The sequence below is a fragment of the Podarcis filfolensis genome, assembly GCF_964270895.1.
Source record: "Podarcis filfolensis genome assembly, chromosome: 15".
NCBI lineage: Eukaryota > Metazoa > Chordata > Lepidosauria > Squamata > Lacertidae > Podarcis > Podarcis filfolensis.
In genome coordinates this window covers 41,572,940-41,600,608 of record NC_139618.1, presented here as the reverse complement: position 1 = coordinate 41,600,608, position 27,669 = coordinate 41,572,940, and the positions used below count along the sequence as shown (strand labels likewise).

Here is a 27,669-nt window from a genome sequence, read left to right as displayed (position 1 = left end):
GTGTGAAATGAGTGCAATTGTGCGGTAGTTGGAGCATTCTTTGGCACTTCCCTTCTTTGGGATTGGGATGTAGACTGATCTTCTCCAATCCTCTGGCCACTGCTGAGTTTTCCAAATTTGCTGGCATATTGAGTGTAGCACCTTAACAGCATCATCTTTTAAAATTTTAAATAGTTCAGCTGGAATATCATCACTTCCACTGGCCTTGTTATTAGCAGTGCTTTCTAAGGCCCATTTGACTTCACTCTCCAGGATGTCTGGCTCAAGGTCAGCAACCACACTACTTGGGGTATATGAGACATCCATTTCTTTCTGGTATAGTTCCTCTGTGTATTCTTGCCACCTCTTCTTGATGTCTTCTGCTTCTGTTAGGTCCTTTCCACTTTTGTCCTTTATTATGGAAATCTTTGTACGAAATGTTCCTTTCATATCTCCAATTTTCTTGAACAGATCTCTGGTTTTTCCCATTCTATTGTTTTCCTCTGTTTCTTTGCATTGCTCGTTTAAGAAGGCCTTCTTGTCTCTCCTTGCTATTTTTGGAAATCTGCATTCAATTTCCTGTATCTTACACTATCTCCCTCACATTTTGCTTGCCTTCTCACCCCCGCTATTTGTAAGGCCTCATTGGACAGCCACTTTGCTTTCTTGCATTTGCTTTTCATTGGGATGGTTTTAGTTGCTGCCTCTTGTATAATGTTACGAGCCTCCATCCAGAGTTCTTCAGGCACTCTGTCTAGCAAATCTAAATCCTTAAACCTGTTCCTCACTTCCACTGTGTATTCATAAGGGATTTGACTTAGATTGTATCTTACCGGCCCAGTGGTTTTTCCTACTTTCTTCAGTTTAAGCTTGAATTTTGCTATAAGAAGCTGATGATCTGAGCCACAGTCAGCTCCAGGTCTTGTTTTTGCTGACTGTATAGAGCTTCTCCATCTTTGGCTGCAGAGAATATAATCAATCTGATTTCGATGCTGCCCATCTGGTGATGTCCATGTGTAGAGTCGTCTCTTATGTTGTTGGAAAAGAGTGTTTGTGATGACCAGCTTGTTCTCTTGGCAGAACTCTATTAGCCTTTGCCCTGCTTCATTTTGAACTCCAAGATCAAACTTGCCAGTTGTTCCTTTTATCTCTTGACTCCCTACTTTAGCATTCCAATCCCCTATAATGAAAAGAACATCCTTCTTTGGTGTCATTTCTATAAGGTGTTGTAAGTCTTCATAGAATTGGTCAATTTCAGTTTCTTCAGCACCAGTGGTTGGTGCATAAACTTGGATTACTGTGATGTTAAAAGGTCTGCCTTGGATTCATATCGAGATCAACCTGTAGAATCACCCAAAGAGGAAGGGCATGGTAAGCAAAAGATGTTCTTCCCACCAGGCTTAGGTGAATGACTCAAAGAGGAGGAGCAGAACCAGAAGGCTTCTGGTTTGGTTTGGCTTTGATTGACAAGACATAAGGGATCAGGTGGTCCCTCACATATGCTGGACCCAAGTTTTTAAGGGCCTTGCGGATTAATACAAGAAGCTTAAAACTGGCCTGGGAGCTTATTCCAGTGGGTCTCCTTCAGTGGAGTGGGCCTTGCCAGGTGTCCAGTGATGTCTCCAACCCCTTTTCTCTTTCCCTCTTTTCTCACATTTAATATAATTTCCTGGTATGCCCCATGTGAAAGTCTGTCACACTGAACGGTTCTTCATTACAGATATTTGACACAGATGGAATTTGCCATGGTAGATTATCTCTATCCATTCTTCTAGGATTAGAGCTGCCCCATTAGTGGAACTCTTGGCTCTTCAAGAGGTGGTGATTAGATTATAAAAAGAGGTTGTGACAATGATAAGTAAAGGTTTCATGTGATTATGTAAGGCCACAGTGCAGCAGGAAACACCATGGCCTGGCCTGTTTCCCCCCCAACCGGCCATGTTATGAAAGCTACACCAGGCAAGGGTGCCTTGTAATTATGTGATGGATGAGGGAACTTCAGTTTATTTTGCTCCAAAATGTGGTTTCAATCACCCAGAGAAGGCCAAACCAGATATGCAGCCCAAAGTTGATCTTTGAGGAAAAGCTGTAGAGGAAATGGCCATTGGCCTGTCCCTCATTGCCATGGTCCTTATCCAAATTGCTGAGCCTGTGTGCAGCTGCTATTTAACCACCTTTAAAAGTAAAAGACCCAATATATGAATCTTCCATTTCAGATACACATACTGGTCTGCCCTTATGATATGTTTGGTTGCAGCTTTAGGGAACAGCAGGCATTGGGCAGAAGGATTCTGTTTCCCTTCCCCAGTGCCTTGGTCTCAACTGACTTGGGTGTTACTACAACTACTGGCAGGAACTGGTGGGAATTCCAGTCCAAAACAGCTGAATGACACCAGGACAGGGATGACTGACTGAGACAGTGTATGCTGATTTGGTGGGTAAACACTGGGGAGCCCTATTTCATGCGGCTCAATGTGGTGCCTTCCATAGTTCCAAGTTACATAGTTCAGATACTTCATGTATCTGAAGAAGTGTGCATGCACACGAAAGCTCATACCAAGAACTAACTTAGTTGGTCTTTAAGGTGCTACTGGAAGGAAAAAATTTTTTTTTGTTTTGACTATGGCAGACCAACACGGCTACCTATCTGTAACTGGGGAGCCCTGTTACCCAGAGCTTAACTGCAGAACTGCTGGGTGCATGTGAGGAAGTGATGGGAAACCTGTGGCCATTGAGTTGTTCTTGCACTCCAAATCCCATCATCAGCATCTAGCATTGGTCAGAGATGATGGGACATAGAAGCCAACTCAAGGGGGCTATGGGTGCTTGGGCACTCACAATAATATAGTTTCAACATCTGAAGGGTCACAGGCAGGGATGGATGAACCTTTCAATTTCAGTCTATCTTAGCTTCTCATTTTACTTTAGTTCAATTCACTACATTTTCACATCAGTTTCCAATTAAAATAATAATAATCAATGTCCCCATTTAATTTATCAGCATTTGTTCTATTTTACCTAAAATGCATATGTTTGCAAGCAGTTTTATCTAATGCAGTGTATTTTGTACATTATTTCCCTTCACATTTTTAACATGTTTTTTGGCTGGAGAACTGTGTAATATCCAGTGCTGGACCACCCATGAGGCAAGGTGAGGTGAGTGCCTCAGGTGGCAGGACCCACAGAGACAGCAGATCTGGTGTCTAACTAATGCATTGCCTGCTGCGACGACTTCTTCTGCTGCTGCTGTGGTAGCAGTGTCATCTGCGGCATGCTTCTTGGAGGCCGGATCTGTCATCTCCTTGGCAGCCCCTTCCAATGCCACCAGTACAGCCACCTCTTGGTGAATAGGTGCTGCTGGTCTCCTCTCACCCTTGTTCCTGATGTAGATCTTCACTCACCCCTTATTCCTTGGTGAAGAGGCACTATTTTGTGGTTCACCTCAGCTGCCCAGATGTCTTGTGTTGGCCCTGGTAATGAAATATCATGTACGAAATGAAAACAGAAGAGCCCTGTCCAATCCTCTTTTAAAGCTATCCAAGGAGGTGGTCATCACCACATCTTAGGGAAGGCAGGCAGGCAGGTGGGCAGGACAAGGAATAAGGCAAAAGACAGCACCATTTAAACATTATTTAAATACTCCTTGAAATAAAAAAGTTCATCTGCAGATGGAAAGCCAGTAGGAAGAGAAGCAAACAAAGCACTCTGGGCAGAGAGTTCCACCCAGCTTGGACTCCATCACATTACATGCTGTTCATGCCAACTCAGTTGCAATGCAGGAACACTTGTATTGCTGTATTATTTCCTCTTAGTTGCAGGAAAGAAGCTTATGTGTTCCTAAGACTTATTCTTGGCAAATCAATTCAACTCTTGCTCAAAGCTGGGTGTGTAGCTAACCTACCCACTAAGCTCAGAGAATGTCCTTCCGTCCTAAAGGGGGTGACAGGGTCTCCCAATTAGGGATTACTCTGAAGCAGGGGTCAGTCCTGGGACACATGAAGAAATATAGATTGGGAGTGCCTGTGGCTTTGTGCAGAGGACATTTCCTTCAAAGCATGAACAAGAATGAACAAGAATGCCAAATATTAAAGATTAAGGAACAGGATGCAACTGGCCCCAGTTTCAGCATGGGCTTTTAGAAGTTAATCACTAGTCCTCACATCAAGCCCACAGCTAGGAGCAACCTTTCCTTCTCAGAAACCTTTGGGGGGGGCATATGCCAGTGGTGGCTGGGGCTAGAGGCAAAAGTGGACAGATCAATGAATGTGAATTTTTCCTTTGTACAGTACAGTTGATTGATTTCCACAAACACACACACCCTTCTCTATCCTCCATCCATCCAGGCAAGCAAGCAGCACTGTTTGTGTACAAGGGCACGTTCCAGGCAGGCAAAGCAAGGCTGGGGAGGGTTGTGGCTGAGGAGGGTGTGTAGCCTGAGGAGAATCCCAAAGGCCAGATCGAAAGGCATGGAGGACCACATTAGTCTCTTGGACCTGAATGATAGTATCATAGAATGATAGGGAAGGCACCCCAATGGCAATCTAGAATGCCTGACAGATGGCCATCCAACCACTGTTTAAAACCTCCAGTGAAGAAGTTCACACTGTATGATGGACTAGATCAAAGGAGAGCTGGGTCCAAATTGCCATGCTCATTTCTTCATTTTCCCCTATCATAAATTCAGTTCTCCACATTTCTGCAGCAATTTATGGTTTGTTCGTTGTTGTTGTTTTTTAAAAAATCCTCATGAAAATACACCAGCAAATTTCTCCTAATGTGACTAATGTGCACATTTTTCAAGAAATGTCTCCTAATACAATGCATTTTTCTGTGTTATTTTCAATAATGCATTCATTTTTATGTGGACTTTCTCCCAGCCTATATATTTTTGTAAACACTGGCTGCATTTCAGAGTTCAGAGAAATGGGAACTTGGAAGGATGGCTGTGTGTTTTGGTAGCCATATTGTTTCAAAAATTGTGAATTTGATAGTTTTGGCTTTAAATGCAAACTGAATTGAATCCCCCCACCCTGATACCTACACCAAACTAAAGGCCCTGGTCTTAGTGGGCATAAGACAAACCATAAGACAGGGGTACAGAAAGTCAGGTGCTCACCTTTTGCAAGGTGAAAGGAGGGCAGTGCCATGCTGATCTGTTTTGCAGTGTTTGAACAAGGCCATTAATAAGGCAAAGCAGACATTTAGCTGTCAGGGATGTCTTCTTCATTGAATATTGTGTTCTGGTTTGCTGCCCTGGGTGTGAGCTGCTCATCCCTTGCAATGCAATCGAGACCTGGTCACAGAGGCCACTTGAAATGGCGACAGGTCAGTATGAGATGCAAACACACTGTTCAGGTATGAATGTTCCAGGGAAAGTGATCTGTGTGATGCAGCAAAGAGCAGGGGGGTAACTTCAGGGAGATGTTTTTGAGATACTTTGAGGGGTTTGATTAAGGACAATGAAGATTAATCAAGCTTGCTGACATGTGTCCCATATATCATTCTTTGTACAGCTCTGGGGTTCCTGTGAATCATGGAGAGTAAACAGGTTCAGAAAAGATGGACCACATAAGAGCTCTGAGATGCTGGTCATTTATTTAAGTTTAAGTTTCTCTGTTATTATCATTACTGATAAATTTATATATATACATATAAAAGATTTCATACATATTGTTACAATATAAACATCATAGCACCAGCCTGTTCCTTAAAAGCAAGTGACCCTAAGAGAGAAGCAAGATGCAAAGGTTCACCCTATCTATACTTAAAAACACAATACCAGGAAGAATGACAAGATAATAAAATAATCTTAATAATCATAGAAATTTTTTTTTAAGAATGAGTGACATAAAATATATTCCATATTTGCTCCAACTATATTTCTTATTATAATTGACCAAGGGACTTTGGGAATTTTAACTTCATGAGGGAAATAGGGGTCGCCTAACAATTCTCAGGGACACGGGTGGCGTGTGGGTTAAACCACAGAGCCTAGGGCCTGCAGATCAGAAGGTCGGCGGTTCGAATCCCCGTGACGACTCTGGGGTTGCAGCGCTCATCTTGCTTTATCTTATCTCATGCAGCGCTCATCTTGCTCATCTTGAGAGCCAGTGTGGTGTAGTGGTTAAGAGCGGTAGTCACGTAATCTGGGGAACCGGGTTCGCGTCTCCGCTCCTCCACATGCAGCTGCTGGGTGACCTTGGGCCAGTCACACTTCTTTGAAGTCTCTCAAAAAATGTTAGCCGCTTTGAGACTCCTTTGGGTAGTGATAAAGCGGAATATCAAATCCAAACTCCTCCTCTTCTTCTTCTTTACTGGCCAAGGGAGCCGGCGTACAGCTTCCGGATCATGTGGCCAGCATGACTAAGCCACTTCTGGCAAACCAGAGCAGAGCACAGAAACATTGTTTACCTTTCCGCCGGAGCGGTACCTATTTATCTACTTGCACTTTGATGTGCTTTTGAACTGCTAGGTTTGCAGGATCTGGGACCAAGCAACGGAAGCTCACCCCATAGTGGGGATTTGAACCGCCGACCTTCTGATCAGCAAGCCCTAGGCTCTGTGGATTAGACCACAGCGCTACCCGCGTCCCTCATTTGCAGAGTACTCTCTACAATTTTGATGGGTCTGATGTTATTGTGGAGTGTTCGTTGCTAGTCTTAACCTTTAAAACCCTTAATGACTTACATGCTCACTACCCCAGCAATCATTTGAAAATTGCAGAGTCTTGCAATGCACTGTGCTAGATCCTGTATGGTTTTTAATTGCATTTTAATTGCTATTATATTATATTATATTATATTATATTATATTATATTATATTATATTATATCATATTAGAATTGAATTGTATTCTATCATATAATAATTTGAATTTCATAGGATTCATATAGAATTCAAATAGTAACATAATGAAATATAAGAAGGAATACAAATACCATGAACAATCAATATTTAATCCAATAGATGTGCCATAACCACAGACTACCTGAATGAAGCTTGTGGTCCACTGATGGCATACAAACCACAGTTTGGGAACCTCTGGCTTAGGATCTGGACTTCCTTTTTGTTTGTGGTCCTCAGTCTCTCTGCACTCCTTATAATGATTTGAGGCCCTGCCTCAAATTCCTCAACGGCAAGAGGCAAGACTGGAGTCAACCAGGGAGAGGACATTTCTAATGAGGCACCTACCTTGTGCATTGCCAGGCCTCATCACTGTGTGCTTCAGCTGAGTGGTGAAGACCTGGATTTTAAAAAAGATCATGTAATTATTTCTGGCTCAGGCCAATATTAAGAGACCCCACACAGACCTACTATTCCCAGAATTCACTGCTAAGAGAGGTTAAAGGTTAAACCACTATGAAAATTGTAGTTCTATGAGGGGAATAGGAGTCACCTTGCATCTCTCAGCACTCTTAGCAAACAACCTGCTCTAGATCATTTGAGGGAAACCATGACTGGTATGATACAGCTTTCAATGTATGGAGTGGATGTAGCCTTATTACATGTCATTGCCAGTTGGTTGACTTTTGTACATGCAATGGTAGAAGACAGTGTGCCAGATTAATCCCTGGGGATACCCCTAGGCAGTCCATGGGGGGGGGTGTCTTGCAAATTATATGCTAATATATTTTTGTAATTTTCTTTCAAGATCAAAGAAATATTATTTTGATCTGTTGTTGTGGGGCCCCTAAAAGGCTGGTGCCGACTCTGCCTCTTTGGTAATCCGGCACTGGAGACACTACCTTGTTCTTTGCCTCAGGCAGCAAAATGTCTTGAGCTGGCCCTCCAGTGCTGGCTTTCTTTAGACAAAAACATTTTTGTGTTTGAGGTATGGGTGTGCACACAGAAGATGTATTAGGTATTAAAAGAAGGCGCTGGTCTCAGTACTGTAATATAATAGCCTTTCAAGGAGAAAGGTTGCATCCTTAAGAAGGGAATCCATAATAATAATTCACTTCAGCGAAAGCTTGATAATTGTTTCATAATTGTTTTGCTTGGCCTCCTGCCAAGATCTGATTCTGAACTCAAAGAAACAGACAAAAGGAGAGTCATGCCAAGTAGATTTATGTGTGTGATATGAGGAATGTTTGAAACCACATTTCACTCATGTTTTCACTTGTTTCTGGTATCCTCCTCAGCTGTCTAAAGTTGGCCCAAGGCTTATGCAGCATTAATGTTGTATCAAAACACTTTGGAGTCAGCCAGTCGGGGGCCAATTACTTTGGTCCCAACTGGACTAAAGTTACCTGCAACAAAATCTCATGGCAATCAACAAGAGCTAGAACTCACTACAGCCCCATTTTGATTTTAGGGGAATTTAAACAAGGCTAACTTTAGCTGGATGCGGTCCTTTAAGTTCCATACTGTTCTCCACCAGATGGAAGCTTTGCATTCTTTTTCTACCATTGGTATCCTCCATCACTTGATCGAGGAGAATCATCATCATCAAACCTTTATTGGCATAACTTACAAACATTCAGAATAAATAGGCCAATGTGATCTCATCGCCATTTCAACAGTACAGTCATTTGCCAAAGAGAAGAAGAGGTGAGCAATCTATTTCACCTCTGTGGGACTCCAGCAAGGGCAGGGTCCTGTAGCATACTTCGGCAGCAGAAAATCAAATACAGGAACTTAGCTACTGTCTTGGTGAGCTCCTGGTCTCTCCCCTGGAATAAGAAGTGTATAACCTCTGTCTCTGGTTTCCATGGTCTAAGAATTGTTGGCAGAGATCATCATACATTTTACATTTAAGGGCCATGTGTGAGCTAGAGTTTCCACCAGGTGGGCATCACATGGGCAGATCCTATCTCCTTCTGCCATACCCGCAAACCTACCGCAAAGGAGGTTAGAAGGATTACAATTGAACCTAGCCAACAAAAAAGCCCTTCGTTCTTGCGGGTTAAACAAAAATTGCAAATAATTAAGGTTAAATTCCCGCGCCCAAGAGAGTCGAAAGTAAAGAGGGGAACATGTTTTTTTCCGCAGCTGAGATTAGTTCCTGGCGATCTATGTCCCACAGCCTAGTTTTTAACATGGCCTTGGCGATTAGAAAAGCCACAGCGCCCAGGAGATCCTCTGAAAGCCCAAGTTGTAAAACAGTTGTAGCCCTGGGGAAGGGAAGGAGTCTGACAGAACTTCACTAAGTAAAGTATATTTGTCTGCTGAAAAACAAATGTTTAGCCAGCATAAAAGAAAACTCATCCAGGCAACTATCTCTAGCTTGTGTTGGCCTCCCTCTAGACACAGGGCTGCGTAAGGTACACAGCATGGGACAGCGAAAATCGTAAATAGAAAGGCTGCCTGCACTCATTCCACTGACTAGGTAAACCCTGACATCCACCCACAATCGTCATAAAAGATTGCCTTAAAATGCTCTACCCATAGCATAGATGGAATCAATGTCAGCCAGTGCTCTTGAGTCTGTGGGAGTCTGCAGTAACCTTCCAAAAAATTTTATGATCATTGGTAAGCATGGCTGAAAGCAGCAAATCCCACCAAGTCTGGTTGTATCTTACCTGGCTAAACTGGATAGACTCCCTGAGTTGCCTGGTTCTCACAAAATATGTATCAGGCAATCGGGAGCTGCCTGCCTCTCTAGACTCTCTGTAGATTCTCCTAACCTATACTTTAATGCCTTTGATTTCTTTATCAGTCCACTCGCCAAACCCCAGTTTCTTAAGTGGACTGTGCGAGTGTGAATGGGGGAATTCGGTTATTAGGATGTCCATAAGCTCCTCAAACCAAGTGACTCTAGCTACTGGAGAAAGTTCACCACTCCCTACCGAGATCAAGTGAGTCACACGATCAGAATACATCAAGGTTTGGAAAGATGATAGTGTATGCTCGTTAGTTCGAATCCTTATGTACTGAGGACACAGTACCTGGGGGAGTGGATTGATTATATATTCTGGCACTCTTGCTGGAAAGACAAGTTTACATTGAAGGGGGAGATGGTCACTAAGCATAGGATCACCTATGTGGAACTCTGCCACAAGAGGCAGCAATTTAGTGGGGACCAGAATATAGCCTACTACACTATTTCCTTGTGGGGAGAGGAAAGTAAAATTCCGAGAGCTTTCCCAGTCTGGCAGCCCATTAAGCCACACCAAAGCCCTGGTGGTAGTCAGCTTGGTAAGCTGTAAGCCCGCAAGGTTGATTTCTATGTCCCATGATTCCCGTTCCCATAAGCAGAAGTCAGGAAGACCAGTAGAGTCCAAGATCTCCCAAGCTTTTGTATATACTTCTTGTCTTTGGCCTAGGCGGGCATTAAAATCCCCTGTCAGGACAATAGGTAAATTGGGGCAAATGGTGTCCAGATTCTCGAGCACATGTGCAAGGAGATCCCATTGATGGTTCTTGGCTGTGATAGTAGAGGTGGGAGGAATATACACATTGACCAGTAACACATATTCACATATTACTCAAATTCTATTGAAGGGCAAGTGGAGTATGGAGTAACTGGTAAATGAAGTACTTTCTCTAGTTCTGCTTTATAATGGCACACAGGAGTCAGACCATTAATCCATCTAGCTCAGTATTCTTTACTCTGACTGGCAGCGTCCAAGATTTCAGGAAATTCCCTTGCCTTACCTAGAAATGCTGGGAATGGAAGCAGAAGCAGAAGCTCTGCCCTTCCCAAATAATGGAGGGAGTACTTGGCGGATGTGCTTTTCTGTGTTATGTAATATGCTAAGCATTCTATGAATTTTATCTCTCTTCCTGGTTTCAGTAAGATAGGCTTGTACTGTTAGAGCAATACTGCAGTTGTGGGAGCTGAGTCAGAGAGAACGGCGGCTTGGCTAAGGCCACTTCATGAGCTCATAGCTGTGGTGAGATTTTAGCTAGTGCTGAGCTACAGATGCTACCCCATTCACCGGCCACAGAATGAGGGACATCCATGGGAATCCTAAAATAAATATGCTTATGGGGGCTGACTTTGACAGGGGACAGCAGCTTCTCCTCCTTCTTTAAACTGAGAGACAGAGTGGAGCAACCGCCTCAGGTGGCAGAGGCTAAGGAGCAGTGGTGGAAGCCCCCCATCCCGTTTCTCCTGAACCCCACAACTATTCCTCCAAATTAGTTTGTTGCCCTCAAGTGTAAAAGAGGACATGATCCCACCACCAGAGTTGCAGTAAGTATCAATCCTGTTGGCTTCTGTATACAGTGTAGTGGTTAGAATGAGCCAATGTGGTATAGTGGTTAGAGTGTTACACTACAACCTGGTATACTAGATCTCAAATTCCCACTTGGCCATGAAACACCATCAGTCTATCTTACTGCAAAGGTTTGTTGTGATTTTTGATGGTAGAAGGCAGCTATTTCCATTCTGACCTGTGTTTGCCACTATCAGCACTGTTTCCATTCTGCAATAATTCAGTTACAGTGGTACCTTGGGTTACATACACTTCAGGTTACATATGCTTCAGGTTACATACGCTTCAGGTTACATACGCTTCAGGTTACATATGCTTCAGGTTACAGACTCCGCTAACCCAGAAATAGTACCTCGGGTTAAGAACTTTGCTTCAGGATGAGAACAGAAATCGTGTTCCAGTGGCGCGGCAGCAGCAGGAGGCCCCATTAGCTAAAGTGGTGCTTCAGGTTAAGAACAGTTTCAGGTTAAGAACAGACCTCCGGAACGAATTAAGTACTTAACCTGAGGTACCACTGTACCACTGTAATGGGGTAGGAGAGCTGAAAATAATGTCAATATATTTCACATCTGGCAACCAATGCACCCCTTCAGTTTCAGATAGTACATGGGTAGACAAGTCTAAAAAGCCCGGGACACAAATTTTCACAGCTCTCTTGCAGCTATAGCGGCTCATTTACCAGACATAATGTATTGGAAGTGTATACTTAATTCTGACCAAACTAAGCCTCCTAATGTTTATTTTACTCTGGGAGGCTTATGATAAAGCCCCCTCAGATAGCAGGGGCACAAGGGATGGGTGGAACTATTTGTATTCAGCATATCTTTTAAATGCACTCATTCATAAATCAATTCAATCCCAGTTCTGCATTAATCTTTGGAGAGAGAGAGAGAGAGAGACCGATTCCATTCAAACATGAATGTTTTTGAACATATATGATCACAAAACACACATTTCTAAAGGTATTTTATGGAGAAAAAACTCCAAACCCATGCATTTTAAGTTGATCCCTTTTTTGAGCTCAGAGCAGCACTGCAGAATTTCCAACCCACACATTAGCATGTGAGCTACAGATCAGGAGAGTTCATACTGAATTTGCAAAGAACAGATTTCTCCAGCATTGTGTGTAGAAGGGTCTCCAAAACGCATCTCAGTGTGGCAGCAGGTTATTCTGAGAACAGGCATTCCTTCAGATGCTTAGGTTCCAAACAATGAATGGCTACAAGCACCGGCACATCATGCTTCATGTACAATAAGAGAGAATTATAGAATCCTAGAATCATAGAATCATAGAGTTGGAAGAGACCACAAGGGCCATCAACTCCAACCCCCTGCCAAGCAGGAAACACCATCAGAGCACTCCTGACATATGGTTGTCAAGCCTCTGCTTAAAGACCTCCAAAGAAGGAGACTCCACCACACTCCTTGGCAGCAAATTCCACTGTCGAACAGCTCTTACTGTCAGGAAGTTCTTCCTAATGTTTAGGTGGAATCTTCTTTCTTGTAGTTTGGATCCATTGCTCCGTGTCCACTTCTCTGGAGCAGCAGAAAACAACCTTTCTCCCTCCTCTATGTGACATCCTTTTATATATTTGAACATGGCTATCATATCACCCCTTAACCTCCTCTTCTCCAGGCTAAACATGCCCAGCTCCCTTAGCCGTTCCTCATAAGGCATCGTTTCCAGGCCTTTGACCATTTTGGTTGCCCTCCTCTGGACACGTTCCAGTTTGTCAGTGTCCTTCTTGAACTGTGGTGCCCAGAACTGGACACAGTACTCCAGGTGAGGTCTGACCAGAGCAGAATACAGTGGCACTGTTACTTCCCTTGATCTAGATGCTATACTCCTATTGATGCAGCCCAGAATTGCATTGGCTTTTTTAGCTGCCGCGTCACACTGTTGGCTCATGTCAAGTTTGTGGTCAACCAAGACTCCTAGATCCTTTTACAAGTACTGCTCTCTTTTTTATAATATATTTATTAAAGTTTAGGAATTTATATAAAACAGAAAAAACAGAACAATAAAAACACAAACAATAAAAATACATACAATCCAAAAAAAAGAACACACATACAAAACAAGTATAGTTTCCATCCCTTATATTCATAAAACTTACTTTCCCGACCTCCTCATACCTCCCCTTTCTGTATTCCATTCTCTAATTAAGTCAATTCAGCAAATCCTTTCCCTAATTTCTATATACTTTTTAACCTTTCTTTTCTTAATCACATAATCATTACAGCTTTTAACTCCTTAATTTCTGAATCAACATCATTCTAGCCTTCAATAATTTTGCAATGTTTCTTAAGATAGTCCTTAAATTTCTTCCAATCTTCTTCCGCCGTCTCTTTTCCCTGGTCTCGAATTCTGCCGGTCATTTCTGCCAGTCCCATATAGTCTATCACTTTCATCTGCCATTCTTCCAAGGTGGGTAGATCTTGTGTCTTCCAATACTTTGTGATGAGTATTCTTGCTGCTGTTGTAGCATACATAAAAAATGTTCTGTCCTTCTTTGGCACCAATTGGCCGACCATACCCAGGAGAAAGGCCTCTGGTTTCTTCAGAAAGGTATATTTAAATACCTTTTTCATTGTATTATAAATCATTTCCCAGAAAGTCTTAATCCTTGGGCATGTCCACCAAAGGTGAAAGAATGTACCTTCAGTCTCTTTACATTTCCAACACTTATTATCAGGCAAGTGGTAAATTTTTGCAAGCTTGACTGGAGTCATGTACCACCTATAAATCATTTTCATAATATTTTCTTTTAAGGCATGACATGCCGTAAATTTTATACCGGTGGTCCACAACCGTTCCCAGTCCTCAAACATAATGTTATGACCAATATCTTGTGCCCACTTGATCATAGCTGATTTAACTGTTTCATCCTGTGTATTGCATTCCAACAGCAAGTTATACATTTTTGACAAATTCTTAGTTTTGGATTCTAATAGTTCTGTCTCCAATTTTGATTTTTCCACCTGGAAGCCAATTTTCCTGTCAGACTTAAAAACCTCCATTATTTGATAGTAATGAAGCCAATCTCTCACTTTATCTTTCAATTTCTCATAACTCTGCAATTTCATTACCTCCCCTTCTTGTTCCAAAATTTCCCAATATTTCGGCCATTTAGACTCCATATTAAGTTTTTTCACGGCCTTTGCCTCCATTGGGGACAACCACCTGGGAGTTTTGTTCTCCAGCAGGTCCAGTGCTTTCCTGACAATATGGTTTTTAAAGGCTTTATGAGCTTTGACCTTGTCGTACCACAAATATGCATGCCACCCAAAAATATTATTGAACCCTTCTAAATCCAAGATATCTGTGTTCTCAAGAAGTAGCCAGTCTTTCAACCAGCAAAAAGCCGCTGATTCATAACAAAGTTTAAAATCTGGCAGGGCAAATTCCCCCCTTTCTTTTGCAACAGTTAATATCTTAAATTTTATCCTGGGCTTCTTGCCCTGCCAGACAAATTTTGAAATATCTTTCTGCCACTTCTTGAAACAGTCCATCTTGTCAACAATTTGCAATGTTTGAAACAAAAATAACATTCTAGGCAATACATTCATCTTTATAGCTGCAATTCGACCCAACAAGGAAAGCTTCAATTTTGACCAAATTTCTAAATCTTTTTTTACCTCTGTCCAGCATTTTTCATAATTATCTTTAAACAAATTCACATTTTTTGTTGTCATATTGATCCCCAAATATTTCACTTTCTTAACCACAGTTAAACCTGTCTCATTCTGAAACCTCTCCCTTTCCATAGGTGTTAAATTTTTCTCCAATACCTTAGTTTTGGATTTATTTAATTTAAATGACAGTAAGAGCTGTTCAACAGTGGAATTTGCTGCCAAGGAGTGTGGTGGAGTCTCCTTCTTTGGAGGTCTTTAAGCAGAGGCTTGACAACCATATATCAGGAGTGCTCTGATGGTGTTTCCTGCTTGGCAGGGGGTTGGACTTGATGGCCCTTGTGGTCTCTTCCAACTCTATGATTCTATGATTCTATGATTCTATGAAATCCTGCAACCTGGCCAAAATGTTGAATAAGACCGGGCCCAAGACAGAACCCTGTGGCACCCCACTAGTCACTCTTCTCCAGGATGAAGAGGAACCATTGATGAGCACCCTTTGGGTTCGGTCAGTCAGCCAGTTACAAATCCACTGAGTGGTAGCATAGTCAAGACCGCATTTTACCAGCTTCTTTACAAGAATTGTCAAATGGCTTGCTGAAATCAAGGTAGGCTACATCCACTGCGTTCCCTTCATCTACCAGGCTTGTAATTCTGTCAAAAAACGAGATCAGGTTAGTCTGACATGACTTATTTTTCAGAAATCCATGCTGACTATTGGTGATCACAGCATTCCTTTCTAGGTGCTCACAGACTGTTTGCTTAATGATCTGCTCCAGAATCTTCCCTGGTATTGATGTCAGACTGACTGGGCGGTAATTATTTGGGTCCTCTCTTTCCCCCTTTTTGAAAATAGGGACAACATTTGCCCTCCTCCAGTCTGCCGGGACTTCGCCTGTTCTCCAGGAATTCTCAAAGATGACTGCCAGTGGTTCTGAGATCACATCTGCCAGTTCTTTTAATACTCTTGGATGCAGTTCATCTGGCCCTGGAGACTTGAATACATCTAGACTAGCCAAGTATTCTTGTACTATCTCCTTAGTTATTCTGGGCTGTGTTTCCTCTGCTGAATCATTTGCTCCAAATTCTTCAGGTCGGGCATTGTTTTCTTTATCGGAGAAGACTGAGGCAAAGAAGGCATTGAGCAGTTCAGCCCTTTCTGTGTCCCCTGCTTGCATTTCACCATCTTCTCCTCTGAGTGACCCCACTGTTTCTTTGTTCTTCCTTTTGCTACGAACATACCCATAAAAGCCTTTTTTGTTGCTTTTAACCTCTCTAGCAAGCCTGAGTTCATTCTGTGCTTTAGCTTTTCTGACTTTGTGTCTACACGTGCTGGCTATTTGTTTGAATTCCTCTTTGGTGGTTTCCCCCCTTTTCCATTTTTTGTACACATCCTATTTTAATCTTAACTCAGTTAAAAGTTCTTTAGATAGCCACCCTGGCTTCTTTAGGCACCTTCCATGTTTCCTTCCAGTAGCACCTTAAAGACCAACTAAGTTAGTTCTTGGTATGAGCTTTCGTGTGCATGCACACTTCTTCAGAAAGCATGCACACGAAAGCTCATACCAAGAACTAACTTAGTTGGTCTTTAAGGTGCTACTGGAAGAAAAAAAATTTTTTGTTTTGACTATGGCAGACCAACACGGCTACCTATCTGTTCCATGTTTCCGTCTTACTGGTATTGCCTGAAGTTGTACTTTTACTATCTCCCTCTTAACAAACTCCCAGCGATCATGAACTCCCTTTCCTTTTAGTATTACTGTCCATGGGATCTCACCCAGCACTTCCCTAAGTTTTATGAAGTCGGCTTTCTTAAAGTCGAGAAATTGAGTCCTAGTATGCTTGGCTGCTCCTTTCTGCTGTATAGTAAACTTCAGAAGAGCATGATCACTCGCGCCTAATGATCCTTCCACTTCTACCCCACTAACCAGGTCATCAACATTGGTTAGGACCAGATCTAAAATGGCTGTTCCTCTTGTTGCTTCTCCCACTTTCTGGACAATCAAGTTGTCTGCAAGGCCAGTGAGGAATCTGTTTGACCTTATGCTCTTGGCTGAGTTTGACATCCAACAAATATCCGGGTAATTGAAGTCCCCCATTACTACTATCTCCCTTCCTTTTGCGTGCTTGGCCATCTGTTCCAGGAAGGCATCATCTATGTCCTCTGTTTGGCTTGGGGATCTATAGTAAACTCCCACAATGAGGTCACTGTTATTCTTCTCTCCCTTAATTTTGACCCAAATGCTCTCACTTTGGCTTTGAGGTTCTAAATCTTGGATCTCTTCACAGGTATACACATCCCTGACATATAACGCCACTCCTCCTCCTTTCTTGTCTGGTCTGTTTCTCTGAAATAGATTGTATCCCTCCATTATTACATTCCAATCGTGGGACTTATCCCACCAGGTTTCAGTGATGCCTATTATGTCATATTTAGTTTGCTGTACCAAGAGTTCAAGCTCATCTTGTTTATTTCCCATGCTTTGTGCATTAGTGTACAGACATTGAAGTCCATTAATCATTCCCCCGTGTCTCTTATTTAAGGATTTTTTCCTCCCACCACTAGGTCTGCGTGCTGTTTGCTCCATTCGGTCTATGACATTTGGATGATCATCTTCATCAATTGATAGACTCCTACCTTCAGGAGCACTGTCTCCCTCCCCCACATTAGTGGGATATTAGGGGTTTTCCAATTTTGCACTAGCAATATCCTGGCGGCTACCGTTGCGTATTGGAACATTGTTTGGTCTTCTTTCCTGATCTCCTCTCCAACCATTCCTAGAAGAAAGGCTTCGGGTTTTTTGGGAAAGGTATATTTCAGAATTTTTTTTAGTTCGTCGTAAATAAATCCCCAAAACCTCTTCACTTCTTCACAGGCCCACCACATGTGGTAAAAGTCACCCTCTTTTGTTTTGCATTTCCAGCATGATTTGTCCCTGGTCTTATACATTTTTCCCAATTTCACGGGGGTGATGTACCATCTGTACATCATTTTTTCCATATTTTCTCGGAGTCCCACACATGCTGTGAATTTCATGTCCTTATTCCAAAGTTTCACCCACCTGTCGTAATCTAGATTATATCCAAGGTCTATGGCCCATTTGACCATAACCTCCTTTATCTCTTCATCCTTGGTATCCCAATCTAATAATTGATTATACATTTTGGATAAAAGTTTGATATTTCCTTCTAATATTTCCACCTGGTATCTGGACTTTTTCTCGTTCATCCCTGTTTTTTTATGTTCATTCCATAAAGCATTAATCTGATGAAATTGTAGCCAACCCGTTAATTTATCCTTTAAATCTTCATATGTTCTAATTTTCCATCCTTTATCTGATCTTACCAGGAGGTCTTCATAGGTCCATCTTTGGCTTTCCATGTTTAATTTTTTAATTGTTAGAATATCGATTGGTGATAACCACCAGGGGGTGTCTTTTTCTATAAGTCTTTTATAACGTGTAGTAAATTAGGTTTAGAAGTCATATCCATAGGTTTAGTCCAGATATTGGATTGAGACATTCTATAAGACTTTATAAGGGCCTTCTGAACTTAAAATAAAGAGATTGCGAGCCCTTTAAGGGAGAGATTTAGCTGGAAAATACAAAGTGTGAAAATAAGGATATAATGTCGGGGGGAAACGGGAAAAAGCTGGGGGGGACCCCAGCTGACAGAAAGACATCTCGACAAGAAGAAATTAAAGATCTAGACTTTTTATGGTTAAAAATCAAGGAGGAGTTTAAACAAAGTGAAATACACATGGAAAATAAATTAGAAGAAGTGCAGGAGATGATAGACAGAAAGATAGAAGGGGCAGTAGGTGAGCTCTCCATTAAAATCCAAGAATTATCAACTAAGTCAAAAATATTTGAAGAAACTAATAAAAAAATTCAAAAAGAGATGAGAGAACAGAAAAAGGAGACAGAAAAAATAAAGGAAGAAATGAAAGAGAATAAAATGCAGGAGCAAATATGGGATAACTTAGCGATGACAGAAATGCGACAGAAACAACTTCACTTAAAATTCAGAGGAATAGGAGAAGAAGCGAAAGAGAATATAAAAGAGAAAATGATTAAGGAGTTAACTAAATGGCTGGAACTGAAAGAGGAAGAGGTGGCATATACGATAGAGAATGCCTTTAGAATAAGAACGAGAGCCCAGCAAAATAAGTTAAAAAAACCTCTTGGGGACTGTTTAGTAATCTTCTTCTTTTTTTTTTTATAATATTTTTATTTTTTCCATATAAACACAACACAACAAACATAAACATACAAAGACAAAAACAGAACAAAAAACATGTATCATTTCATATCCTAATTTCATATACCTTTCTTCCCCGACTTCCTCATGCCTCCCCTTTCTGTATTCCAAATTCTTATCGATTGTTCAGCAAATCTTCCCTTATTTTAATTTAAATTTAGACTATTCTTCCTTATTCTCCTTGTCTTAACCATTGCTAATAGTAACCATTTACTTTCCAGTCCAACATCATTCTAACTTTCATTAACTTTGTAATATTTCTTTAAATAGTCCTTGAATTTTTTCCATTCTTCTTGCGCTGCCTCTCTTCCCTGGTTTCGGATTCTGCTCGTCATTTCTGCCAAGCCCATGTAGTCTATCACCTTCATCTGCCATTCTTCCAGTGTGGGTAGCTCTTGCGTCTTCCAGTACTTCGCAATGAGTATTCTAGCTGCTGTTGTAGCATACATAAAGAAAGTTATATCCGTCTTTAACACCCCTTGGCCGACAATACCCAAGAGAAAGGCCTCTGGTTTCTTGGGGAAAGTATATTTAAATACCTTTTTAAGTTCATTATAGATCATTTCCCAGAATGCCTTAATCTTCGGGCAAGTCCACCAAAGATGAAAGAATGTACCTTCAGTTTCTTTACATTTCCAACATTTATTGTCAGGCACATGGTAAATCTTTGCAAGCTTGACTGGGGTTATGTACCACCTATATATCATTTTCATAATGTTTTCTCTTAAGGCATTACATGCCGTAAATTTCATCCCGGTGGTCCACAACTTTTCCCAATCAGCAAACAAAATATTATGACCAATGTCCTGAGCCCATTTAATCATGACCGATTTAACCGTTTCATCTTGTGTATTCCATTTCAGCAGTAAATTGTACATTTTGGACAAATTCTTAGTACTGGGTTCTAACAGTTCTGTCTCCAATTTTGATTTTTCCACCTGGAAGCCAATTTTACTGTCCAGTTTAAACGCTTCATTTATTTGATGATAGTGCAACCAGTCTCTCACCTTCCCTTTTAATTTCTCAAAACTCTGCAATCTCAATTTGTCCCCTTCCTTTTCCAAAATTTCCCAGTATCTTGGCCACTTGGACTCCATATTTAACTTTTTAACTGCCTTAGCTTCCATTGGCGACAGCCACCTTGGAGTTTTATTTTCCAGCAAGTCTTTATATCTGACCCAGACATTTAATAGTGCTTTTCTGACAATATGATTTTTGAAACTTTTATGTGCTTTAACCTTGTCATACCACAAATATGCATGCCACCCAAAAATGTTATTAAAACCTTCCAAATCCAAAATGTCTGTGTTTTCAAGAAGTAGCCATTCTTTCAGCCAGCAGAAAGCTGCCGCTTCATAGTAAAGTTTAAAGTCTGGCAGGGCAAACCCCCCTCTTTCCTTTGAATCCGTTAATATCTTAAATTTAATTCTGGGCTTTTTGCCCTGCCAGACAAATTTAGATATGTCTTTTTGCCACCTCTTGAAACAATCCATTTTATCAATTATTTGCAATGCTTGGAACAAAAACAACATTCTTGGCAATACATTCATCTTTATAGCTGCAATACGGCCTAACAAGGAAAGCTTTAAGTTGGACCAAATCTCCAAATCTTTTTTCACTTCTCTCCAAGTTTTTTCATAATTATCTTTAAACAAATTCACATTTTTAGCTGTCATATTTATACCCAAATATTTCACTTTTTTAACCACAGTTAACCCTGTCTTGTTCTGAAACCTTTCCTTTTCTATCTGTGTCAAATTTTTCTCCAAAACCTTTGTCTTAGACTTATTCAATTTAAATCCTGCCATTTGACCAAACTCTTGAATTATTTCCAAAACTCTTTTCGTGCTAGCTTCTGGCTCTTGTAATGTAAGTACTAAGTCATCTGCAAATGCTCTCAGTTTATATTGTTTAGCTCCGACCTGAATCCCTTTAACCAACTGGTCCCTCCTAATCATATTAAGCAAAACCTCCAGGACCGATATAAAAAGTAGTGGGGAGATAGGGCACCCCTGACGTGTCCCTTTTTCAATCTTGAACTCTTCTGTAACCACATTATTTACAATTAGTTTGGCTTTCTGTTCAGAGTATATTGCACCTATACCATTCTCAAACCCTTGGCCTACCCCCATCCCCCGGAGGTTCTTCAACATAAAACTCCAAGAAATGTTGTCAAAGGCTTTCTCGGCATCCACAAATATCAAAACAGCTTTAGTGTTTATGTTCACTTCCAGCTTTTCCAAAATGTCAATTATATTCCTTACATTGTTCGACAAATGCCTTTTTGGGAGAAAGCCCGCTTGGTCCCCGTGAATCTCCTCCATCAAAACTCTTTTCAGTCTCTTTGCTAAAATATTAGCAAAGATTTTGTAATCCACATTCAATAACGAGATGGGTCGGTAGTTTTTAAGTTGGGTCTTTTCAGTCTCTGTCTTTGGTATAAGTGTAATGTAGGCCTCTCTCCACTGTTTAGTAATCTTCAACTCAATCGAGATGAAGAACTTAATACTAAAAACGAGCTATCATAAAAGATTAATAATTGATGGCAGATCAATTATTGTTCTTAAAGAAATACCAGTTAGACTTCTGCGCAAAAGAGAAGGATATAGACAAATAGCAGGCGTTTTGAGGAGAAACGCCATACAATACAGATGGGAGTTCCCTGAAGGGATTGCCTTCTTTTTTAAAGACAAAAGATTTAAGTTGACAGATACCCAAGAGGTGGAATTTTTTTTGAGAAGGTATGAGAAAGAGCTTGGTAAGGTTGAGGACAGGCTAAGAGATAGGGAGGGAAGTAAAAACGAGAAAAGAGGAAAGAAAGAGAAGAGAGGGGCACGGGAAGAGAAAGAAGACGAAGAGGAAGAAGTAGAAGAAGAAGAAGGTGCTGTGGGAGGTGAGGAGGCAGAAGAGGAAGAATATACAGGGAACGGAAGCTCCAAAACACAAGTTTGAAAATTTAAATTGAAAAAATAGAAATTAATTTTAATAATGTCTTTGAATTTTTTGTCCTGGAATGTAAACGGTTTAAACGAAAAATCGAAAAGAAATAAAATAGAAAAAGTTTTGAGGAATAAAAATTATGATGTGATTTGTTGCTAAGAGACGCATGTGGCCAAAAAACACAAACATATATTGATAAAAAGTTGGGAGTTGAGTTCATTAACTCAGATGTAAACAAAAAAAGAGGAGTGGTGATTTACGTTAAGGAGAAATGGGAGCCTGTATTAATTTGCAAAGATGATGAGGGAAGAATTCTGGGAGTCCAAATTAACCACCAAGGTGAAAAATTTAATGTGGTAACTGTTTATGCCCCTAATACAAACAAAGCAGAGTTATAATAATAATATAATAATAATAATATCTTTATTGTCATTGCCCCCTCTCAGGGACAACGAAATTACTTGACTGCTCCATAAAAACACTAATTAAAACAATACAGTATAGTACAGCAAGGAAGATTAGATGACTTTCAAAGTCCAGGCTTCCCATTCAGGGCCGAGATCGCTCTGGAGAAGAAGCTGTTCTTAAGACGGCTCGTTCTTGTCTTCATCGTCCTGTATCTCCGTCCCGACGGCAGGAGCTCGAAGAGACAGTGACCAGGATGCGATGGATCTTTTACTATGTCCAGTGCCTTCCTATGGCACCTTGTGGCATAAATCTGCTCTAAGGTGGAAAGTGGGCAGCCAACAATGCTCTCTGCTGCCTTAACAACTCTGCACAACCCCATCCTGTCCTGGGTAGTACAGCTTCCGTACCACACACATAAGCCATAAGTGAGCACGCTCTCAATGGCACAGTGATAGAAGGCAAGCAGCAGTTTCTGCGGAAGATGGTTTTTCCTTAGAATTCTCAAAAAGTACAGTCTCTGCTGCGCCTTCTTCACAAGCCCCCTTGTGTTGACACTCCAGGACAGATCCTCTTGTAATTCAATGCCCAAAAATCTGAACGTTGTTACCCTCTCCACACAGACCCCATCAATCAAAAGTGGCTGGATATTGCTCTTCTGTCTCCTGAAGTCCACCACAAGCTCCTTTGTCTTCCTTGTATTTATGAGCAAGTTGTTAGCTCTGCACCACTCTGTCAGCCGCTCCACCTCATCTCTATAGTCCGTTTCACCCTCCCTTTCAGGGATGAGCCCAATCACGGTTGTGTCATCTGCAAATTTGACAACCCTATTACTAGGGTGAGCAGCGACACAATCGTACGTGTCCAGTTTAAAAAACTGGAACAAGTACTATTAGAATTAGAAAATAATAAAATAATTCTGCTTGGAGATCTGAATGGAGTACCAATACCAGAATTAGATAGAAGTGAAAAAAAGAGGAAGTTGAACCAAGGGAAACTTCCAAAATCATTCAATAATCTTGAAGAAAATTTAGATTTGATTGATATATGGAGGCATAAAAACCCAATAACGAAACAATTTACACATTTCTCAGAACCACATCAGAGTTGGGGAAGAATCGGACTTCCGGGTTAGCGCGAACGGCTAATGGCGGATTCCCTCCGAGCTCCGGAGGGAATCGGCTCTTCAGGAGTTGGGTCTTGCCGCTGCGGCGACGCGGGGACCCTTAGAAATCACAGGCGCGTAAGCCTGTGAACTTGGTGACTCGGCGGGCACCATTTGCGCCCCCCGACCTGTGAAGAAGCCTTTTTAAAGGCTGCGGAACGGGGGACGGGGTGAGCGGCGCGGTGCTGAGAGTCGACTGCTTCTCCTGGGGAGTGAAGCCGCGAGCCATGGTCGGAGGGCGCTGACTTTTTCCTGTGAACAATCGGACCCTAAAAGTAACAACCCGTGAGTTTCTTTTTCCTTTTTTTAAAAAATGAATTAAATATTAAAAGGTTAAAAATTGGGGATAGGAACTTGTTGAACAAACAATTTGAATTGGAATACAAGAAGGGGAGGTGTGGGGAGGTGTGGGGAAGTCTGGGAAATATGGTAATGAAAATATGGAATTGTAAATTTCATGTGTTTTTAAATCTTTTTTCTTTTTTGCATTTTTTTTGGTTCTTTTTGATTTTTTTTTGTATTGAATTTGAAAAATCTTAATAAATATTTCATTAAAAAAAACAGAGTTGGGGAAGAATCGACCAGATATGGGTCTCAAGAGAACTATCGATAAGAACAATGAAATGTGAAATACAACCCAGAACCCTCTCTGATCACAACCCAATTGTTTTGGAAATAAAATGTAAATCATCCGGGCCATATAGGTGGAGAATGAATGAATATTTATTTGAAAATGATGAAACGGTCGAGAAGGCTAAAAGTACCCTGAAAGACTATTTTGATACAAATTTAAATAAAGAAACAAAAATTGACATAGTCTGGGACGCCAGTAAGGCGGTTTTATGAGGATTCTTAATTCAACAGAATAATTATAGAAGGAAACTAAGAGAATCAAAGAAAGAAGAAATCATTAAGCAATTAAGAGACTGTGAGAAAAATTTGATAATAAATTCTAGGGATGAAAAGACTAAACAAATCTCTAAAATGCTGCAAACACAATATTCAACACTAATAAGCCAAGAAGTAGAATGGAGAATCAAATCAATGAAGCAAAAATATTTTGAATCCGCAAACAAAACGGGGAGACTACTGGCATGGCAATTAAGAAAAAGGAAAAAACAAAATGTGATCAATAAAATTAAAATAGAAGAGCAAATATTAGAAGATCCTAATGAAATAAAGGAAAAGTTCCTCCAATTCTATGAAAATCTGTATAAAAAGGAAGATGAGGACATAGTAGAAATAGAAAAATATTTGGAAAGAAATGGAGGAGAACATTTGATGGATGAAGAGAAAACTCATTTAAATAAAGTAATAACAGCAGATGAGATCAAGGAGGCAATTAAGAAGATGAAACCAGGGAAAGCACCAGGTCCAGACGGTTTGTCACAAAAGTATTACAAAGTCTTAGAGGAACATCTGGCCCCGGTTTTATGTAATGAATAATATTCTACAAGGAGGGAGGATTCCTGACTCCTGGAAAGAGGCACATATCACGTTAATACCTAAATCAGATTCTGACAAACTGGACATAAGAAATTATAGACCGATATCACTACTTAATAACGATTACAAAATCTTCGCAGAAATAATGGCGAACAGACTTAAGAAATATTTAATAAAATCCATTCATAAAGATCAAGCTGGATTCCTCCCTAATAGACAACTAAAAGATAACGTAAGGCACATAATAAATATTATTGAATATTTGGAGTTTAAAAATGATATTCCCGCGGCATTAATTTTCATCGATGCCGAAAAGGCTTTCGACAATGTATCCTGGCGGTTTCTACTAAAATGTATGGAGAGGGTAGGGATAGAGGGGCCCTTCATGGAAGGTATAAAAGCGATCTATACAAGCCAAAGGGCTAAATTAATTATTAATAATAACCTAACTAATTCGTTTGCGATCTCGAAGGGTACAAGACAGGGGTGCCCTCTGTCCCCTCTCTTATTTATTATGGTGCTGGAAATAATTGCAAATAAAATAAGGAAAACTTCAGAAATAAGAGGAATCAGAATTGGAGCAAAAGAATATAAATTAAAGGCCTACGCCGATGATTTGGTAATATCGTTAGAAGACCCAGTTAAAGGTATCGGTAAAGTTCTAGAATTACTAGAAGAATTTGGAAAACTGTCCGGTTTTAAGTTAAATAAAGTCAAAACCAAGATGCTGACAAAGAACTTGGCTGAAGACTTAAGAAATCAGTTAGAGATACAAACAGGAATCAAGGTGGTGAAAAATCATGGGGGTAGGCCAAGGGTTTGAGAATGTTATAGGTGCAATATACTCTGAACAGAAAGCCAAACTAATTGTAAATAATGTGGTTACAGAAGAGTTCAAGATTGAAAAAGGGACACGTCAGGGGTGCCCTATTTCCCCATTACTTTTTATATCGGTCCTGGAGGTTTTGCTTAATATGATTAGGAGGGACCAGTTGGTTAAAGGGATTCAGGTCGGAGCTAAACAATATAAACTGAGAGCATTTGCAGATGACTTAGTACTTACATTACAAGAGCCAGAAGCTAGCACGAAAAGAGTTTTGGAAATAATTCAAGAGTTTGGTCAAATGGCAGGATTTAAATTGAATAAGTCTAAGACAAAGGTTTTGGAGAAAAATTTGACACAGATAGAAAAGGAAAGGTTTCAGAACGAGACAGGGTTAACTGTGGTTAAAAAAGTGAAATATTTGGGTATAAATATGACAGCTAAAAATGTGAATTTGTTTAAAGATAATTATGAAAAAACTTGGAGAGAAGTGAAAAAAGATTTGGAGATTTGGTCCAACTTAAAGCTTTCCTTGTTAGGCCGTATTGCAGCTATAAAGATGAATGTATTGCCAAGAATGTTGTTTTTGTTCCAAGCATTGCAAATAATTGATAAAATGGATTGTTTCAAGAGGTGGCAAAAATACATATCTAAATTTGTCTGGCAGGGCAAAAAGCCCAGAATTAAATTTAAGATATTAACGGATTCAAAGGAAAGAGGGGGGTTTGCCCTGCCAGACTTTAAACTTTACTATGAAGCGGCAGCTTTCTGCTGGCTGAAAGAATGGCTACTTCTTGAAAATACAGACATTTTGGATTTGGAAGGTTTTAATAACATTTTTGGGTGGCATGCATATTTGTGGTATGACAAGGTTAAAGCACATAAAAGTTTCAAAAATCATATTGTCAGAAAAGCACTATTAAATGTCTGGGTCAGATATAAAGACTTGCTGGAAAATAAAACTCCAAGGTGGCTGTCGCCAATGGAAGCTAAGGCAGTTAAAAAGTTAAATATGGAGTCCAAGTGGCCAAGATACTGGGAAATTTTGGAAAAGGAAGGGGACAAATTGAGATTGCAGAGTTTTGAGAAATTAAAAGGGAAGGTGAGAGACTGGTTCCACTATCATCAAATAAATGAAGCGTTTAAACTGGACAGTAAAATTGGCTTCCAGGTGGAAAAATCAAAATTGGAGATAGAACTGTTAGAACCCAGTACTAAGAACTTGTCAAAAATGTACAATTTGCTGCTGAAATGGAATACAGAAGATGAAACGGTTAAATCAGCTATGATCAAATGGGCTCAGGACATTGGTCATAATATTTTGTTTGCTGATTGGGAAAAGTTGTGGACCACCGGGACGAAATTTACGGCATGTAATGCCTTAAGAGAAAACATTATGAAAATGATATATAGGTGGTACATAACCCCAGTCAAGCTTGCAAAGATTTACCATGTGCCTGATAATAAATGTTGGAAATGTAAAGAAACTGAAGGTACATTTTTTCATCTTTGGTGGACTTGCCCGAAGATTAAGGCATTCTGGGAAATGATCTATAATGAACTTAAAAAGGTATTTAAATATACTTTCCCCAAGAAACCAGAGGCCTTTCTCTTGGGTATTGTCGGCCAAGGGGTGTTAAAGACGGATATAACTTTCTTTATGTATGCTACAACAGCAGCTAGAATACTCATTGCGAAGTACTGGAAGACGCGAGAACTACCCACACTGGAAGAATGGCAGATGAAGGTGATAGACTATATGGGCCTGGCAGAAATGACGAGCAGAATCCGAAACCAGGGAAGAGAAGCAGCGCAAGAAGAATGGAAAAAATTCAAGGACTATTTAAAGAAATATTACA

The 27,669-nt window shown here is 40.6% G+C and overlaps 1 long non-coding RNA gene across 3 annotated transcripts in view; it reads right to left on the bottom strand.

Annotated features, from left to right (window-relative positions):
- The window catches only part of LOC310750763, a 40,821-nt gene that overhangs the window by 6,926 nt on the left and 6,226 nt on the right, over window positions 1–27,669 (bottom strand). The window contains exons 3-4 of one of the 3 annotated variants that reach the window (XR_014542244.1): window positions 7,171–7,222; window positions 2,638–3,449 (exon numbers count right to left, since the gene is read on the bottom strand). This is a non-coding gene — a long non-coding RNA (uncharacterized lncRNA). Of the gene's footprint in view, window positions 1–2,637; window positions 3,450–5,564; window positions 5,703–7,170; window positions 7,223–27,669 lie in introns of those variants that run through there. The other 2 variants (XR_014542245.1, XR_014542243.1) reach the window with 2 other exon arrangements.